General features: G+C 46.2%; 1 protein-coding gene and 1 pseudogene across 2 annotated transcripts in view; one reads left to right on the top strand and one right to left on the bottom strand.

The window, feature by feature from the left end:
• Nucleotides 1-17,644, bottom strand: part of SLC38A5 (solute carrier family 38 member 5) — a 48,746-nt gene extending 31,102 nt beyond the window's left edge. The window contains exon 1 of one of the 2 annotated variants that reach the window (XM_066613570.1): nt 17,558-17,644. The gene's annotated coding sequence lies outside the window, so the exon portion shown is untranslated. The remainder of the gene's footprint in view (nt 1-17,557) is intronic. The other variant, XM_066613571.1, reaches the window with a different exon arrangement.
• LOC136642308 (5S ribosomal RNA) lies at nt 7,866-7,982 on the top strand (annotated as a pseudogene).
• Nucleotides 17,645-19,960: the final 2,316 nt, after the last annotated feature.

The following is a 19,960-nucleotide window of genomic DNA, read 5'->3' as shown; positions in this document are numbered from 1 at the left end:
ACTTTTTATTAGATCAAAAGGCTTCTAATGTATGAATCAACCAAATGTTGCCGCTTTGGAGAAATGCTGATGAAATCCATTTCATTGGGAGGCTTTGATACTTTGTTCTGGCAAGTCTGTTCTGGAGAGGTTAGAGAGGATTACTTAAAAGTCAGGGCTCCTGGCTTCCACAACTAGCTCTGAGAAAAGACAATGCACCTTATTAAGGGAGGGAGCTGGAAGCCAGGATTCCTTGCCAAGGAGTGATGGTAGTTATGGGGGGGGGGGGTTGCTACCTCTCCCTAGAGACTGGTTCTCTTTGGTCTTGTGGTTTATGTAGTTGCTTTTTTCCTGGTGTACTTGGGGTAGCCAAGCGTGGAAGAGCATGTTTCTGACAGCCTCCTTGGAAGAGGTGGGACTCCATTTAACTCCTGCATGTATGGCAGTGGAGTCTACCCCTCCGAACAGACTTTCTAGCCTGGACCCAATACAGTTAACACTGTGGGGAGCCAAATATGTATCATCTCCATTTAGATTAGGAAAATGGAAGGTGTACTTTTGGAAATCAGACGTTGATGCAGGGTCATGGAAGACTGATCCCAGGGGAGGTGGGGATGGTAAGTACTAGGATGCCCTGACAGAAAAGAGATCTGCTGCCAACATTTCAGCAAGCTCTTGAACCTACAGCTGGGTGGGAAGATGTGAGCAGTTAATAATATTCTCTCCACCCCATGAGAAGCTTCATTGACTAATTTCTGCAGCTTGGGCAGCATGTACAAGCACTTTTCAGTCAACTAAGTTTGATGGGTAGTGGTGGTGGAATGGAAAGAGTTCCAGACTTTTCCTTAACCTCACTCTGCTGCTTCTCCTCCCCCACTCTCACCCATAATTGAGGCCATGGCCTCATGCAGTGGAAGGGCCAAGGCCAGGGTTGTCTTTTGCAAGCTTAACCCTTGACTCTATTTTTCGAAACCAAACGTGGCCCCCAGTCCCTGGGGAGGGGATTAAGGAATGCTTCCATCCCTCCCACAACACTCCTAAGCCAGAAGTTGCATTTGATTAGGACAGAGGAAAGAGACCACTCAATGCTTGAAGGAAGGAAGGAAGGAAGGAAGGAAGGAAGGGCTTTGTCCTCATCCCAACATGGTATCCAGGTGCAGCGCTTTACTTTTTCCCATAATAGTGAAGGGCAGCAATTCACTGAGTGCATGTAGACAACTCATTCAGCACACGTGTGCACCTGATCTGCAGTAAAATCTTACCTGCTACTTGGCATGATGTTACAGGCAACCAAACTACTCCAGGGTAGATTGATCACCTTGCTTGGGTTACCCTGCACATGCCTGATCTTGTCTGATCTTGGAAGCTAAGCAGGGTCAGGCCTGGTTAGTACTTGGATGGGAGACCGACTGGGAATACCGGATGCTGTAAGGCTTATACCATAGTCTTTCGAGACTGAAGGTTGCCAACCACATTGGGCTACAGCATGCACATACACCCTAGTTCTGAGTTCAGCAGAGGCAATTCTGCCATGAGATAAAGGGAGCCTGACGACACAATCTGACGGACATTAAACACCACAGAAAGGTGGCCATGGAAAACGACCACATTACAGTATATAGGAGAAAGTGCAGGCAAGGCAAGCACTAGGCTGGGAGCTAATCTCGCCCTGATTATCTCAATGTAAGCAGTGAACACAAAGCTCCTCCCACCCCCCAACAACTGCATCCCAGATTACAGCTTGCTTCCTTTGTCCCACTGAATTCTGTGGAAGCCACTGACAATCCAGAGACCTCTTCTCCATGTAGCCCCATCTTGGTTTTCTTGGTTATTCTAGAGTTTGATGGAATGGAGGGAGAGTGGGATGGAATGCTGGGAAGTGGCTCGTATGTATGCAAGATTACAAGAGGGCTGGAGGGAGGGAGGGAGGAAAATAGCTCCTTTGTCCCTTCCCTCCCCCAATGCTTCATCTCTCCAACTTTCACACATGCACACGCACACAAATTTGCTCTCACAGATTGATCACCTAGGCTGAGTTGATGTGACTACTGATTAAAATAAATTAAAGTTTGATTAAAATCATTCCATCTTGCCATCCTACCAAAAACATCGTCTTTGTGCAGGTTCACACAAAACAGCATGCTGAAATCAATTCCCACTATGCAGGCAAGATATACAGCACAATCCCTATGCATATCTACTAAGGCAGTGTTTCAAACTGTGGGTCAGGACCCACTAGGTGGGTTGCTTGCCAATTTCAGGTGGATCCCCATTCAATATTTTATTTTTAATATAGTAACTTGACGCTACCATGGTATGTGATTGCATTTGGACAAAAGTTACAGATCTATACTTTTAAGAGGTTATTGTTTATATGCTTTTAATAATGATAATAAATGGGACTTATTCCTGAGTCAGTGTGAGTAGGATTGCAGCCTAGGATCGTCAAAAAATTTTCCTGCTTGATGATGTCACTTCTGGTCATGACATCACTTCTGGTGGGTCCTGACAGATTCTCATTCTAAAAAGTGGGACCCAGTGCTAAAAGTTTGAGAACCACAGTACTAAGAAATAAGTTCCATTTGTTCAATGGGGCTTATTCCTAGGGAAGCGTGCATTTAATTGCATATTTAATAGATCTAATGGGGATGAGAATCAGTGTCAACCTCAGCCAAGTAGCTTGTCGCTCCCAGATATTGTGCCCTGGCGTGCAGCCAGAAATGGAGTTAGTGCCCGTAGAAAAATCAGGGGCCATTTTGCTCAGAATGCCTCAGTGATGAAAATAGGAGGTCCGTTGTGCAGATTTCTAAGCCTGTGCTGGTTCTGCTATCATCACCACAAAGTGTATGTGCACATCAGGAGCTCAAGCAAGGTCAAGTCACTTTTACCGTATCTAGCCCCAGGGGACCAGCGTGCACTGATGACTTCAGGGCTGCAAGACTGCAAAAATCTAATGAGCTTGCACAAGCACATCCTGGGGCTGAAAACATGCCATGTGCAACATGCATATGCACCCTTGGAGTTCAGCACAAAAGATCTACCATGAGACAACGTGACAACTTCACGAAAGGTGGCCAATAAGTGGGGTACAGATTTCACCAAATGTGCACGTTCTCCTGCACAAACCTCACGGAAATGAACAGGAAATAAATGGACAGGGGTCTGTTTTTCTAGAAAGCCTCTTGTACCTCTAACCCGTAGGACTAGCAGAAATTCAACTGGTAAAACTTTCCCCACATTACCTCGTGGGAAAATTTTCACCTTCTGAAATTTCTGCCTGTCATGCAACTGTAAAGGGTGCAGGAACAGCCCTGCAGGAGGGGTGGGGGTGGGGGGAAACCAGAATATAGCAATACTATCTGAAGGCTCAACCTCCCTAGAGTTGATAGCTTTTCTTCTGGCAGAGCCCTGAATACCAGCACAACAGGTAAAAACTGAACCAGTGAAACTTTGTGCCCAGTCACTGTCTCCAGTACTGGACAAACATTTAGCTGTTGGAGAATGGATGCTTGTTACACAGCTGCTATAGCCAAAGGACTGTTGCTAGGAAAAAAAACATGGCAAACCCATTCACCTCTATTTTTAGAAATGTTAACCACATTTGACTCTGGAAGCAGTAGTCTTTGGAACCAAAGAACTCAAGGGTTAATTTTGCTGCCTATTGCACCTGGGAAAGAACTCCAGAGACTGGGTGAGGCAGACGCACAATGTAGATGTCTGGTTGGTGCCTTGATCTTTAACCGCATCCTTAGCTCAAAATTATGTTCCCATATAGAAGATGCAGGACACCTGTTTCCTACACTTGCTTTGGCAAGAGGATGATGCCCGCTGGGCTCGGGCAGAACAGCTGGCAGCCAGGACTTCTTGGTTCCTGCTTCTGATGCTGGAAGGGGTACAAGTTCTGCAGATGTTTAAAGCAGGAGATACAAGAAGCCCCGACTTCTGAAATTCTGAGAGCAGTCTTTGCAACACTCAAAGGGCAAAACACCCCTCTTCTGCATAGTATTTCCATTTCTGCCATCTCATCTGCAACTCTGGCTGCTCTACCAGAAAAGCACTGGGATGGGTGTCATCCCATGCAGGGTGTGTATCCTGGATTCTGAGACTGGGGGAAAGGTAAGGCTGGTCCGCTGCAATTATGGTTGGACTGGGAAGTCACACACAGCCATAAAAAAAGTTCCCAGGGCACTCCTAATAGAGGATTGCTGGGAAGAAACAAAACCCAAGAGTTTGAGCCACTCAGCCTAACAGTGTCACATTTAGACAGTGAGAGGTAGCCAGGGTTCAAGCATGCACATTCTGACATGGATGTACTCAAAATGCTTCAAATTCCTTAATTGTAGTTAACAAAAACAAAATGGTCTGCAGGATCTTACACCACTTTAGTCCCTTCCTTTTCACATTTGAATTCCACACACAAGCCCACAAACTCACCTCTAACTTTTGCACTAAATCTGGGCTTGCCCTTAACTAGGATTTTAAACAAATACTGTTTAAAAGTAAGACTTGGCTCAAGTTAACCATGGTTAAGAGTAGTGCCAATGTAATCCTTAGTCACAGTTAAGACCAGTGGAAATTTACACATGAGAGGGGATCATTTCACTATAGATGGACTGGGGCTGGTTGTGAATCTTTCAGTAGTCCCTCTGCATGTGCTCAGAGACACAATATGTCCTGTTACTCCAATTTCCATTTATGACACAGCACTGAGCCCTGTTTCTGAAAAGCAGACTTGGGGCTCAACACTGCTTCACCTTGGCTCAAATTAAGAACTGCCCAGAGATTAGTTTAATCCAAAGATCAGTCTCAGCAGCTGTAAAGTGGGATATTAGGGCATCCAAGAGACAATGTGGGACAGGGTGCTGGGCTTGAACATGGGAAGCCCATATTTAAATCCACGCTCAGTCAAGAAGCGCCAAAGAAGGCATTAATCAAAACACCAGGGCCAAACCCATGCTACTCTCTGCATTTTTGAACATATACCCAAATACAAAACACATGCAACAGAACTTTTGTTGTGAAAGGCACACACACACACATTCAACATCACAAAAAAAATGCAGGACGCTGGTCTTTTCCAAACTGCCAGTATAATGTCACTAAGCCCAGCCATGTGCACCATTTAAGAGTGATAGCATCACCCATTTGTATTTGTGCATATATACACATGGGCAAATTTTTAAAAGTGAGAATTGTCCCTTGATTGTAGGGTTTCAGAGGTAATAGTTCTTGTCTCCATGCCATGAAACTAGTCACCTCCTGATTTCTGCATGTTAAACTTCTGTTAAAGGTACAGGAGCAGGTAAGGCCAATGTTTTTCTGGTCAGCTGGCAATCCTACCTGAGAGAGTCGTGAAGCTAAATACTTTTTTGAGCTCTTTGGAAGGTGGATCATATACAAAGCTAAGAAATAAACAACATCTCCATTGAAATATTCTACATAAGTGGGACAAATTCCTAGACCCTCCTTTCAGAGCTGTTCTAGAAGAATGCAGAACTGTAAGCAGCCACTGACTACACAGTTGTAACAGCAAGTATCCTATTGCTAACACATCATGCTTTGGGGTGTGGCCACCTGTCGCATATGGTGCGCACCCCAGGTGCGCATCTGGTGAGCACTCCACCTCAAAATCAAATAAAACAAAGCCAGAGGAAGTTTCAAAACATTGAAACTAAAATGAACAAGGAGAGAAGAGATTATTTTCTCTTTCAAGAAAAGTAAAAAAAGCAAAGAAAAAAGAACGAACTCTTTAAGCCAAAGGAGAAGGCAGGTTGCCAGGCAAACTGTGCATTACATGCAAACAAGTGTAACAAAGTCCAAGCAGCATGTTTTGTTTGTTTGAAAGGGGAGGGGAATTGGGTAGGGGCCATGTTTCATGGATTAAGTAGCAGGGAAGGAAAAATTTAAGGACTGCCCTCCCCTTCCACCTGTGCTTCTCTGCTGAAAGTGGCCCACACTTGAAATTGCTTTTCATTTTTAAAAATAAAAGGCTATCAGGGCTTCATTAGGCAGAAGTTCCTAAAATTCTGATTAGGGTGATAAGTGAGGGCAGTGAAGAAATCATTCTCAAAAATACCAAACAACCAACCTTCAGGGTCAGCTATGGAAAGCAATAGGTTTACAGTGAGCAAAACATGGTACTTTCCCCCCACAACACCTAATTAAACTATGAAATTCATTGCTGTCCACTAACAGAACGGATTAAACTACAATAACAGCAAAGAAGGAACGAAACTCAACAGTGGCTTTGGAAAAGTCACTTCCTATCAGAGACTTGCCCATACCACAAGTTTTCATTCTCCTGCCCAGTGCCAGCCCATCCATGAGGCAATCACCTCAGGCTGGCAGGGCAGTCACCTGCACTTGACTCCATAAGAACATAAGAACAGCCCCACTGGATCAGGCCATAGGCCCATCTAGTCCAGCTTCCTGTATCTCACAGCGGCCCACCAAATGCCCCAGGGAGCACACAAGGCAACAAGAGACCTGCATCCTGGTGCCCTCCCCTGCATCTGGCCTTCTGACTCCATCGCTCCTCCTCCCATGCCCTAGATTGGAAAAAGAGGAGGATAGAACAAAAGAGAAAGTCTACATTTACCCTTCCACCTCATCACCCCCTTCCTATTTCCAAATCAGGGACCAGAAGAAGCAGAGGCACATCACCAGGTAAGGGAGGAGAAGTATTTGGCCTGACACTGCAGAGGCCAGGAGGCCTTGAGCTGGCCCTTCTCCTGCTGCAGATCAAAGTCTGATTCATCTGCACAACAGAATGAATTGGTAGGATCCCATGGTGGCAGATTAGACTGAACTATTTCAGACTACAGGCAGGAGATGACACTTTTTAACTGCCTACCTATGTTTAAAATGATAGTAATACTAACAACACTGTCTCCCTGCAAAGAGAACACTAGCACATCAGGAGACTAGTGTACAGCCTCGGAGCCAGTTCGTTCCACTCTCTGCTGTGCTAGTTTTTCACACAGGGGAACAGTCAAAAATGTCATCTATAATCTGCAATCCAAACCTCAGAACTTCACCACCACATTCTTTCCTCAGTCTTCTCCTTGTTCAGGCCAGTTGCACTGATACACATTCACACTGCATTTGTGTTGAACTTGCATTCCTCCACTCCCTGCCAGAAGTTTTGTGCATGGAGAGAGATCACAGAGGGAGTGTGGAGATGACGGATGTGTGTGTTTGTATGCTACCAAAAAGAGAAATGTTAACACAAAACCCTTGCCACATATTTCCTAGTCTTTAGGGATTCATTCCACATTTCTGTTTCAATGCTAAAACAGGAGGCTTTTTTTTTAATTTGTTAATGCTGTTCTTTTCAGTTGGAAACAAAAAGCAGCTACCAGTCAAAGAAAATAAAAACTACAGAACCAAAAACAATCCAAGGAAATCCAATGCAGAGAAAGCTCCATAAAAACTCTAATAGAAATCAATCAATATTTTATCTCGTTCATATCTTATTTGATAGATATAGCATACTTAAATTGATATCCAGGCATCTATCAACAAGATACCACAAGGGGAATTTAGCCCTGCCTAGTTCTCTTTTTAAAGTTTAATTTAAAAAAAAAAATGTTTAAAAGAATCCAAAAAGAAAACAAGCTTGATTTTACTGGGTCCCTAGCAAAAGGAAATGCTACCACTGGGACTCCGCTTTCAAGAAGCAGGCTGGTCCCAGACACTTGCTGCCCTGGCTGAAAGATCTCTTGCAAGTGGTTCTCATTGCAAGTACATCTCCTGCAATGGGATGCAAATCCTATTTCCTCTGTGATGTTGCAAGGTATTGTCATGCCGACCTTTCCAATCATGGATTTCATCAATGGTGCTCCCTAAGCTAGTACTGTAGCTGTTTGGGCTGAGTTCATAGCAGAGATAGCAACTGTTACCCTGCACATGCCCAATCTCGTCTGATCTTGGAAGCTAAGTAGGGTCAGGCCTGGTTAGTACTTGGATGGGAGACCGCCTGGGAATACCGGGTGCTGTAGGCTTACACCATAGTCTTTCGAGACTGAAGGTTGCCAACCAGCCCAGACAGGAACACCTTACTCTTTGTCCCAAGAGATTTTATTTCCCAGGCAGATCATACCCAAACTATGTCCTCTCACAAGGAGTATTCATACCAGAGAAGACAGAAGGCACTGGGTTGGGGATTTACACAGGAACAACCTTGAGCCCGTTTCCCACCTGTAAAATGGGAACCATCCGTTGGTTGTGAGATTACACATCATTTTAAAAAATGCTATTGTTCATCCTGATTCTTAGATGTACTAATACTTATCGTGATCCTTAGAAGTGGGACATGATTATGTTTTTTTAATAATCAGAATGAGAAATTTTGTATTTTGTTGTGAGAACTATCAAGAAACATGACAACAGTAACATTTAGCATGTACATAGTAGCTTACAAGGCAACTGTACTTATCCTAATATTGCAGACTTGTTTCAGGTTGAGGCTGGAACAATACTGCCTTGCCTAAGTGAACTAGCGACCACATGGCTCACATGCTTGGCTACTACACTACATCAGCAAACCAGTGGGGGGGGGGGCAGGGGAGAAGGTAGAAGCATCATTCCCAGTGGTCAAAAGATTAACAACCATCACCTTCCCCAGCTATTTATGCCTTTTTCTAACTTCCAGAAGCAAAATAATACAGAACACAAATATATACAACTTGGCTTGCTTTGCATCATTTGTGTGTGTCACAAAACCAACTTTTCTTGGCAAAGAAGAATCCACATTCCTGGCATGGAGTTGTGATTCCCCACAGCCCCCCCCCCCAACTGTTGAAGTATACAAAGTCCTGAAACTGGATCTGGATCTACATATGATGGCTGATGGCAAGGATTCAATCCTGTCCAATATGGGTCTCAGGCAAACTTTTTAAGAAGGTGCTGAGGGACTGCCCCTTTTTGCTTTGATGGTAGGTCGCAGGAATAAAACTGTTTAATACTCACTGTAGCAGCACTCCTAAGTGCACCAAATTCTCTGCCAATATACCAGCTACAATACACCAGCTAGATAAGAAGGAAAAGGTCTAGCAAATGAGAAGGCAAAGGAGAGGAAGGGCTGTGGAACAAGGATTCCTGGGTTCCATTTTGTCATCTGAAGGAGCACTGTTACCGCCAGATTTCATGTGAACGAGCTTAGTCTGAACACAAAGACAAGGGCACAAAAAAAGAAAGATGTGAAAAACTGCTAAGATCAGACAGTTTCTGGATTTTCCTGGGTGTGGGGAAGGGACTACATGTGGGGGCGGGGCTGTCACACTGCTAAGAACTACCATGCAAAATTTCAGAAGAGACTTGTGGTGGAACACGGGGCAATGTCACAGCCAGGCTGGGATATTTGCTTTGTGTGTTTGCACAACTGTGCTGGACAAGCCTACAGGTCAGACCAATCAGTCATGCCTATACAATTGGAGCAGCTTGCACAAACCAAGGCATGTATGTGTGCATGCGAAAACATGCACGCGGGTAGCATCCTTCTGCTTCAGCAGAACAAGACACAAATGTCCTATGGCATGACTCAACCACTGCTCCACATGTACCACAAACACAGAACTGGATTTCCTACCTGGAAAAATGGGCAGAGAATTCAGCCTGGCAGCTGAGCCATAGAGAACTTATACTCTCTGTTAACATTCCCTCACCCATCGCCAAACACAAATCTTTGTATTAAGGAACAATACTCTAGGTAAAGACCAATAAGCATTTTCAGGCTTTAACTAGATTGGGGTTTCTCGCTGACTTTCACTCAACACATGTGCACATGCGTATGAGAAAACGAGCACTTTCTAAAACCATGAACTTGCTGTTACAAAAGCTGTCAGAAACCCAACTCCTGTTCCAAATGCTGGAATGCTGCACAGAGGCACCAGGTCAGGTTTGCTGAATGAGAACCCCCAAAAGCAGGGGAGAAGCATTTCTAACCCTGTGCAGAACTGCACCCAGCTTCACAAGTACAGACACAGAAGTATGAAGCAACATCGGTACACAGACAATCAAAAAAAGAGTGAAGCATGCAAGCTTGTGATTTGCAGATAAAAAAAATCCAGTGCTGTACACAAAGTTCCAGTTCTGGTCGCCACAGTTCAAAAAGGATATAGCGGAAATGGAAAAGGTGCAGAAAAGAACTGAAATGATTATGGGGCTGGGACACCTTCCCTATGAGGAAAGGCTACGGCATTTGAGCCTCTTCAGCCTAGAAAAGAGGCACCTGAGGGGGGACATGATTGAGACATACGAAATTATGCAGAGACCGGATAGACCGGATAAAGAGATGCTCTTTTCCCTCTCACGTAACACCACAACCAGGGGACATCCACTAAAGTTGAGTGTTGGGAGAGTTAGGACAGACAAAAGAAAATATTTCTTTACCCAGCATATAATTAGTCTGTGGAACTCATTGCCACAGGAAGTAGTGGTGGCATCTTGCCTAGATGCCTTTAAGTGGGGATTGAACAAATTTCTGGAGGAAAAGTTCATCACGGGTTACAAGTCATGGTAGGTATGTGCAGGGTAGAGGTAGGCTGCCTCTGATTGGCAGATGCAGGGGAGGGCACCAGGACGCAGGTTCTGTCTGTTGTCTAGTGTGTTCCCTGAAGCATTTGGTGGGCCACTGTGAGATACAGGAAGTTGGAGTAGATGGGCCTTTGGCTAGATTCAGTGGGGCTCTTCTTATGTTCTTAAGTGACCAAACAGGCACTTCCATTAGTGCTAAACTTACTTAAATCAAAAAAGAAAAGATGAAAAAGTCCCACTCTTCTTCCACAGTCAAAAATCAAACACAGGCATTTTTGCCCTCAGCTCTGCCCCAGAAAACCTTTAAGTCACAAATCCTAAGGAATAAACAGAGCAGCATAATCCTATATTTAAATTACTCAATCCTACTCCACCTATCAGCAAAAAAGGTTTAATCCTTTCAAAATAGGGATGCAACCCAATTAAAGGTCTTTCGGCTGGATTTCTTCATCAACAACATGGCAACAAATGCGTGTTTGACTAAAAAGTCAACATAGTTGCCCTTTCCAGGATATAAAAGGAAGTGTCTGATAAGGGGCTGCTTAGTAAACAAAAGCTACCACTCACACTTAGAAGGAAAGGGCAGTTTTAACATGGTATTTTATAAATGACACCTGGGCCAAGTGTCATTGACGGGGGGGGGGGGGGGGGGAGTTTCTCAAGTCTCTGCATCACCAAAGCCTGCACAGATGAACCAACTGAAATTCTCTATGGTCAGTCTAGCAATTAAACTGATTCAAATGTGCAGTCCTGTTTTAAAATAGATCAACACCAAAAATGTGCTAGACTTACATATGGCACCTGTACCAGCCTTTCCAAAAGATATTCATTCATATCTTGACTTTTTTCATTGGGCAGTTTGGGGGAACATATAGGGAGCTCCCAGCAGGATCAGCCTATCCATGAAGCCTACTGAAGTGGTCATCTCAGGCAGCAGATTGGTAATGGGGGAATGCTTACCTCTGTCCACACACTCACCTCCACTGTTCCCTTCTCCTTACCCAACTTCCTAGCTTAGATAAGGAAGAAGAGGGGAGAGGGGTGGAGCATCTTTGCTGCTCATTGGCAGCATGAGTTCTCACACTACCCATGACATTGGTATGCTGCCGCCTCTACACATCCACGCACACAGAGAGAGAAAGTGCCTTACCTTGCTCCTAGCACTGTTCATAGTTGAAGTGCAGGACTTCCAGTTTGATTTAAAGGGACATGCAAATGAAGGTGCTCCTTCGATCACTCAATCCCTGGAAATCGAACCAGAAGCCCCTGCATTTGAAGAAACTGCCCCTGGAGCAAGGTAAAATGTTGGATAATCTGCTTTCCACTCACTTTTAGCAGGTGGGAAGTGGATCAATGCAGCTCTCACATCTGTGATGGGTTGGGGAGAGGTAGTGGCAGCAGATATGGGGTGAAGGGCACTTCAAATTCACCATCCTCTAGTCTCTCTGCAATCTACTACTGATGCAGCCCACCTCACCTCACCTCATGGATGGACTTTAGCACACCACTCTCCTCTCCACCTCCTCTTCTGCTTCATCCCCTCTCCCTTTTCCAATTGAGGAAAACAGACTGGCACATTCCTAGGGAAGGGAGGGCAGCAGGTGTTATGCAATTGCAGGTGCCAAGAAGTCTTGGGCCAGCTCTGGCTCCCAGGCTGTCATCCATCTAGGCACTGACAAACCTGAAATCTGCTTAGGTTCAGCAAGGTGGTGACAATATTATCTGCCTTCAGACTATGTCTATAAATGTTGGAAGTACTATGAATGAACTGGATGAAAAAAAAGAACTTTGAATAACTCGGGGTGGAACTTCATTGCCCCACATAGCTACTTACCCATCCCCAGGACTAACATAAGCAGAAGAAATAATGCAAAATAAGCAAATACATAATTTATACAAGTCAAAGTATTTGGTTTTCAGAACACGGGTTACCTTGGTGCTGAATCTTAAGTGCACGCATGTGTATATATTGTATTATATTTTTTTTTCCTCCAGGGAGCTCAAGGCAGTTCCACCCCCTCCTTTTATCTTCACAACAACCCTGCAAGGTAGCTTGGACTGAAGGATAATGACTGGTCAGCCAGTGAGCTTCATGGCCGAGAGGGGTCTTGAACACCACTCTTCTTGGCTGAAGGCCAGTACTCTACCCACTGTACCACTCTGGCTCTCTATTACAAGCACACAGACATATGCATAGCTTAAGAGTACACATGGTTCTGGCTGCTGTCAACAGCAATAGAAAGCAGCTGTCCAGGATTTGAGACCAGCATTTTTCCCAGCCCTCCTGCCTGATGGCCACTCCCCATATGTAAGACCTCTTATTTTCCCCATGTGATTTTTTGATGCAACCACACACAGAAACATGAGCATGAGCCAACCAGCACACAAAGGCAGCTGCATCTAGCCTTGTTGAGATCAAGTTGGCTGGAAAAAAAGTGCCACTGTGGCTTCCAGCTGTATCCACAGACAGCTCAGTTCAGCTTTCTGTTTCCCTCTGCAACTGTAGGACATGTATGTGGCCGGAAGGACTAACGCCATGAACTGTCTGGCTTTAACTAGAGGTGCCAGGAACCAAAACCTGGGATGAGACATATGCTCTACAGCCACTTCCTCGCTGCTGCAGCAGGCAATGGGAGATAGTCATACAGGATGTGGACTAGCCAGCATATAAGCCTCTGTCCACTGGCAACCATCCCACCACTCCCATATTATAATTGCAATCCTTGTTCTTACTCCCAGGAGTAGCAATGGAAAGAGTTCGTGTCCAGAAATAAACAGAGTGCTCTCCGCATGCTCAGTGTCCAGGGAAAGGCTGCAAAGAGGAAAGGGCACAGCGATACGGTATCTACCTTCTGGGAAATGATTGAGAGGTACACAAATTGGTCCCTTTCCAACTGGCTCCAAAATGTGCTTGGCTGGCTCAGAGAGGCAGTGAATTGGCTTCATGGCCTCTAGGGGGCACTGGCTCAAATCCAGATACTGATCAACAAGCTCTAGCCCTCTAGGCGGCTTTCCGTGCCAGGTCTGCACCCTAAATAGCAGGCAGCAATAAGAAAAGAATGTTTCAAAGCACCCGCAGCATGTCAGGGCTGCTTTGTGCATGCACTCTCATCACTCAGTTGACTAAAACATCCAGAAATGCACGTAAATGGGCTTCCGCTGAGCAAACATCACTGCCAGAGCTTTCACATTGCCTCACGTACAATACTTTTCAATGAAGTCTGTTCATAATGGTCTGCTGCCAACCCCCAAGGGGCTGGTTCACACATGCTCCTTCATCATTTCAGGACAGCAACATACAGCGATGTCTTGCATGTGCGAACAGGAAACAGAACTTTTCATTTTGTGTCACATCATCAGTTCTGTCTCCGGTGGAGTCAGGTCACACAGTCAGTTGTCCCTATCAAGTCATCCAGCCTAAAGCATAGTAAGGTCTCTCAGTCTAACCTACTTCATGGAGTTAATAAGATAAAATGGGAGGGGGGATGACACCCATCTACAAGATATGGATGTAATAAATAATAAAAAAATAACAATATCCTTTGGTTTGAGACTCAGGAATGATTAGAGCAGCAGTTTTCAACCAGTGTGCCGCAGCACTTTGGTGTCCCGCAAATAGTTTACAGGTGTGCATCAGGAGTTTGGGGGAGGGTGATGGATTAGTAGGGCCTTTGGGGTATGTGAGTAGTTCGGTGTGCCTTGTCAACTGTCAAAAAACTGATGGTGTGCCTTGACAATTTTAGGCGCCTTGTCAGTGTGCCAAGAGAAGAAAAGGGTTGAAAAATAGCTGGATTAGAGGGATGGAGAATGATGCAGAGTCTCTACAGAACACATCTGGGAGGGGGATGGATTAGATGAAGCCTTGCATTAACACTTGTAAGGGAGAAACTAGAGTAGGGGTGGGAACTAGAACAGGGATAGTTTGGATTTACATCAGTTTTTCAGTTTAGTTTACAGTAATTAAGTTTTATAGTTTTTTTTTATTAGCAAGAAGACTTTAAAATGTTGCCAAAATGTATAGGAAGGACAAATTCTTAAAAATATGAAAGCAAAAGGCGTAGAAATGGAGCGCTAATCCACCCGAGGGCTAACTGATCCCAATGGTTGGTGTGAAGGATTCACACAAGGCGCTGGCTTCATCCTGTCATTCTAGAAGAGGATTCGATTTTACTCCATAAATTTTGCTACTACAGCATCAAATAAACCTGCTGCTGGCATTTCGTATTTGGTGTCGGTGCAATCCCAGGACGCACACAGAAGATCACAGTCAATCTTTCACTGGGGTTTAATCCAGAACTACTATTACTCCTGGTTCTGTTCTCATAAAGTAGTAATATGAATCTGAGTGTACCCAAATAAATAGGCAATTAACGAATGGGGGGGGAGAGCCACTTCTCTCTAGCCCCTCTAAAAATCTGTACAAAAAGGTGGTTAAGGACACTAAAGGATCATAAAACTGCATATATTGTGCGAAGAAATAGGGAGAAAAACAAAACTGCATTGCCAAAATCACTTTATCTGGATTAGTAACCTTCAACACATGGTAACCAGTTCATCCCCACAGTCAAGGTGCCAGCAGGCTTCTTTGATATTCCAGCAGAACATTTATGGAGCAAATCTGAGTGGCAAAGGGTTACTTTTTCATCATTTAAATTCATGCATATGGTGGAACAGTTTCAAGCATAGTTCAAGGTGTGGGAGTTACTCCAGATCAGGAATAAAATGTCATGTCATGCATGAGCTCTCAAACCACTAACACTCACACACACGCACAAATAATAACAAGCTTGTACAATGTGCTACACCAACCTAGAATAATTACCTCTTGCTAGCTCTGTACACGCAATCAGTAATCCAGATTCTAATTTAGGCAGCCCAATCCAAATCCAAATCCAAATTTTAACAGGTCCCCCAAATATGCATGTCATATACCCTTTTGCCATTTTGTGTGTACATGTCCTATTACCTCAGAATTGCTCTTTGCAGTTCCTCCTATGGAGAGATATCTCAAAGAATTCCAGGTACTGTATTACCAAGACCACTTCATGAGATCTAGTTTATCCTTGATATTCTTTAGATACATGTAGCTAAACTGGACCTATAATCAAGGGGATGACTAGGGACATCCACCTTATTACACAATTCTAAGTCTCAAATTCCAGAGGGGTAGTACTAACAGCTGTGTTAGCCTGTTGCGGTCAAAATCAAAACCACTAATCCTGTAGCACCTGAAAGACTTACCAAACGCAGAAGCACTTGTGGACTGAAGTCCCAATGAACTTGCCCAGTGGGACTTCAACATCCTTCACTTTGACTGGACTACACGAAGCTACACTGATGTTTTGGTCATCTTTCTAAAGCACAAACATGAGTGAAGGGAGGATTCAAGTCCACATTGCAGACAAGTCTGGAACCAGGTGTTTGTCATTGGCTCGGTCATGTCATGAGAATGGATGATGGCTGGATCCCAAAAGATCTCCTCTATGGAGAACTTGTGCAAGGAAAGCGCCCTACAGGTAGACCACAGTTGCGATACAAGGACATCTGCAAGAGGGATCTGAAGGCCTTAGGAGTGGACCTCAACAGGTGGGAAACCCTGGCCTCTGAGTGGCCCGCTTGGAGGCAGGCTGTGCAGCATGGCCTTTCCCAGTTTGAAGAGACACTTGGCCAACAGTCTGAGGCTAAGAGACAAAGAAGGAAGGCCCATAGCCAGGGAGACAGACCAGGGACAGACTGCACTTGCTCCCAGTGTGGAAGGGATTGTCACTCCCGAATTGGCCTTTTCAGCCACACTAGACACTGTTCCAGAACCACCATTCAGAGCGCGATACCATAGTCTTTCGAGACTGAAGGTTGCCAACAACAGTGTACCAGAAGTGTGACTTTTGCAAATACTGTGTACACCAGTGGTTCTCACTCCTTTAGCACTGGGACCTACTTTTTAGAATGAGAATCTGTCAGGACCCACCAGAAGTGATGTCATGACAGGAAGAGAAATCATCAAGCAGGAACATTTTTAACAATCCTAGGCTGCAGTCCTACCCATACTTACCCAGGAGTAAGTCCCCTTGACTATCATTGTTAAAAGCATCTTCACAGTAGCCTGTTAAAAAGTACAGATCTGTGACATTTCCCCAAACACTGTCGCATACCTTGGTAGCATTAAGTCTAATATATTAAAAATAAAATATTGAAATGAATGGGGACCCACCTGAAATTGGCTCGCGACCCACCTAGTGGGTCCCGACCCACAGTTTGAGAAACACTGGTGTACATTATGAAATACTGTTAATAAAACACAGTGTGTGCTGCTGTTAGTGGGCAGACATAGGTTGGCTGCCTGGCTCTCCACCCACCCCAAGAGAAGCTGCAAGGGTTTCCATGAAGAATTGTGCTTGGTCTTTTACAGCAGCGTCGGTTCTTATGTGCCCAGGTTCTTTATGGTTCCTTCCACTTCCCCAGACCCATTCGGTGTGTCCCCTGGAAGCCCACGTGGCAGTGTCAAGACTCTCCAATCGCGCGCGCTCCCACATACGACAGTCACACAACTTTTGCACAACAAAGCGAGCGAGCGAGCGCTTCCCTCGTCCCAGCCACAGTGCCCGCCCCAGCAGCCGCTCGACGCCCGCCCTCTCCCCTTACAGGGGCCTCGCAGAAGGGGGTCTCGGTTTAATCCCCGCGTGGTCAGCCAAGCCCACCACGATCGCCCTCCGATCCAGCTTCCCCCAAGCACTGCTCGCTCCCCCCGCCGCCACTTCGGCTTCGGGGTGCCCTGGGGGGGAGGGCTGTGGTCAGGGACCCTGCAATGCTTTCCGATTGCGGCCCCCGCAGCGAAGGCGCCTCTGCGAGGGGGTGCGGGGGGCCGGGGAGGAGCCCTCCCGCTCGCCGCGGCTCCCGCGTCCCTTCCAGCCCGCCTTCCCCCGGAGTCTGATGCAACAGCCCGCTTGCGTTGCGAGAGGGAACCAACTCGCGCCTGGCTGGCTCGCTCGCACAGCCCTGCGTCCCACAGGAGCCCTGTTCCCTTGGCGGTGCGCGCACTCACCCTCGGGCGGCTCCGGCGTCGGGGGAAGAGCCGGCGCGCGATGGACCGGACCGCCACCCCCAAGCAGTGAACCGTCCCCAGGCAGGGCGCCGGGCGAGAGGCTGCCTCCCTCCCGCGCGCTCGCAGACACGGCCGGAGACGCACACACGCCTCTCGACCAATCACGCCCCGGGTGCGCTGGAAGCCAGAGCCTGAAAAGTTGGCCGGCAGGCACAGCGGGGCCGGGGTGGCAGCGCCTGGGAACGGGAGCAGGTGGGTCGCTGGATCCGCTCTGCTGCTGACTCCCAGGGTCGCCCACACCCAGCCAGCCTGCAGTGGCCGAGGGGGATGTGGCCAGCCATGTGGTACACACATGCTTCTTGCCTTCTTGGCAGTTCTTTTGGCCATGCCTGGGCCTGGTTTGCCCAACACTGGCTCCACCAGGGCCTATGAGAGGAATTTTATCAGGGGGGGACAAAGTTTCTTCTGGGCCCTTCCCAAAGGGGGAGGGGGCAATGGGAGCAGGCAGACGGGGTGGGGGCAAAATAGGGGAGGGTGCTGACAACCACAATAGTTTTGGAGCTCAGGTCTGCTAGGCTTCTTGATGCGCAGCCCAGGTCTACTCGACCATTCGGCATTGGCAGCTAGATAAAGTAATATTGAAAACCAAACACACTCCTAAGTCTCTCTAAAATCTTTGAAATATAGAAAATCCATTGCAGAAAAACAGCATCATCGTGTTTAGGCTCACACTAGAACAGATCAAAATAATGTGTATTGGCAACCTTCAGTCTCGAAAGACTATGGTATCGCGCTCTGAAAGGTGGTTCTGGCACAGCGTCTAGTGTGGCTGAAAAGGCCAATCCGGGAGTGACAATCCCTTCCACACCGGGAGCAAGTGCAGTCTGTCCCTGGTCTGTCTCCCTGGCTATGGGCCTTCCTTCTTTGCCTCTTAGCCTCAGACTGTTGGCAAAGTGTCTCTTCAAACTGGGAAAGGCCATGCTGCACAGCCTGCCTCCAAGCGGGCCGCTCATTATTATTCAAAATAATAAAATAATAATAATACAGGTATTTATTTTTCAGCCACACTAGACGCTGTGCCAGAACCACCTTTCAGAGCGCGATACCATAGTCTTTCGAGACTGAAGGTTGCCAATACTAAGGTATTTATATACCGCCTTTCTTGGTCCTCAGATTTCTCTTCAGACTTTATTCAAGGCGGTTTACAAAGGCAGGCTGTTCTAAATCCCCGTAGGGATTTATACAATTGAAGAAAGGTTCTATCTTTCCAGAACCACAACATTTCAGATGGGTCTTTCTGATCTGGTATCACATTCTGACCTCCAGTTTCCTCCCACGCAAGCTGACAAGCAGCTCCTTCATCTCTCACGTGGAGGGCAACCAAGATGCTTCTTTGCTCACACCAAATAGCAGGTGGAATAACTCGCCTCAGCTTGTCAGCTGCTTCACCATTCACGGTGCTGTTGGCCTCGAACTGGCGACCTGCGGATGTTATCTTCAGGCAAATGGAGGCTCTACCCTCTAGACCAGACCTCCTGCAAAATGAACTTCAGCAGCTGTAGCCCCACAGCTGGGTCCCTGAGCTTCTATACACTCCTTCATGGTTATGGGATCCACAAGCCAAAAGAGCTACTGTGGCAGGCCAGCTTCCTCCCAGATTTAACATTGTGTTAAGGAGGGTCATGGATGCTTTCGTGGGCCTGGTGTGCATGGCTTGTAGCAGCAGTTAACACTGCATCATGCGTAGGCAGCGAGTTCAGGTGAGATAGGAAAATGTCAGATCCCAGGAACATTCTGGGCTCCCTCTTTTGGCTCATGCACCCCCTTTCTGACCCTGGGCCCAGGTACAAATTACCCCCTTTACCCCCCTCTCCTAGGCCCTGGGCCCCACCCCACCCAATTACTTAGTCAGAAATGCATAGTCCTCCCTTGTTAGGACTGTCTTACCTTTGTGTTTGGGTCAACACGGGCCTACAACTGCCAAAAGAATGCCCCCCCATTTCTGTCTCCTCAAAACAAACGCAGTTCTCACATTCAAGGGACAGCCATCAAGTGTACAGTAAACCAATGAGAGAAATAAATGTACACCTGAATGTGGACCAGGCCTCGCTGCCTGGCAATCAAATGTGCAATTCCTCAGAAGCTTGGTTTTGGAGGGAATGTGGACAGTCTACAGTGTCAGCTTGAGGATGGGTCATTCATACACATAAGTCACTCCCAGAAGTTCATCAAATGACAAAAATGCACATGTGAGCCAAGCTCATGATGTGTTCACTACGTGGACAGTGTCTACTAGACACCTGAAAAACTCTTCCACATGATTATATTTGAAGATCATATATAAATCTATGTGTTGCATATACAAAACATGTGCTGGGAAGCTGAATTGACAATGGCTTTCAA

Source organism: Tiliqua scincoides, chromosome 2 (genome assembly GCF_035046505.1).
Source record: "Tiliqua scincoides isolate rTilSci1 chromosome 2, rTilSci1.hap2, whole genome shotgun sequence".
Classification (NCBI taxonomy): Eukaryota; Metazoa; Chordata; class Lepidosauria; order Squamata; family Scincidae; genus Tiliqua; species Tiliqua scincoides.
The sequence above is the reverse complement of the archived record's forward strand: the minus strand, read 5'-3'. Positions and strand labels throughout refer to the sequence as shown.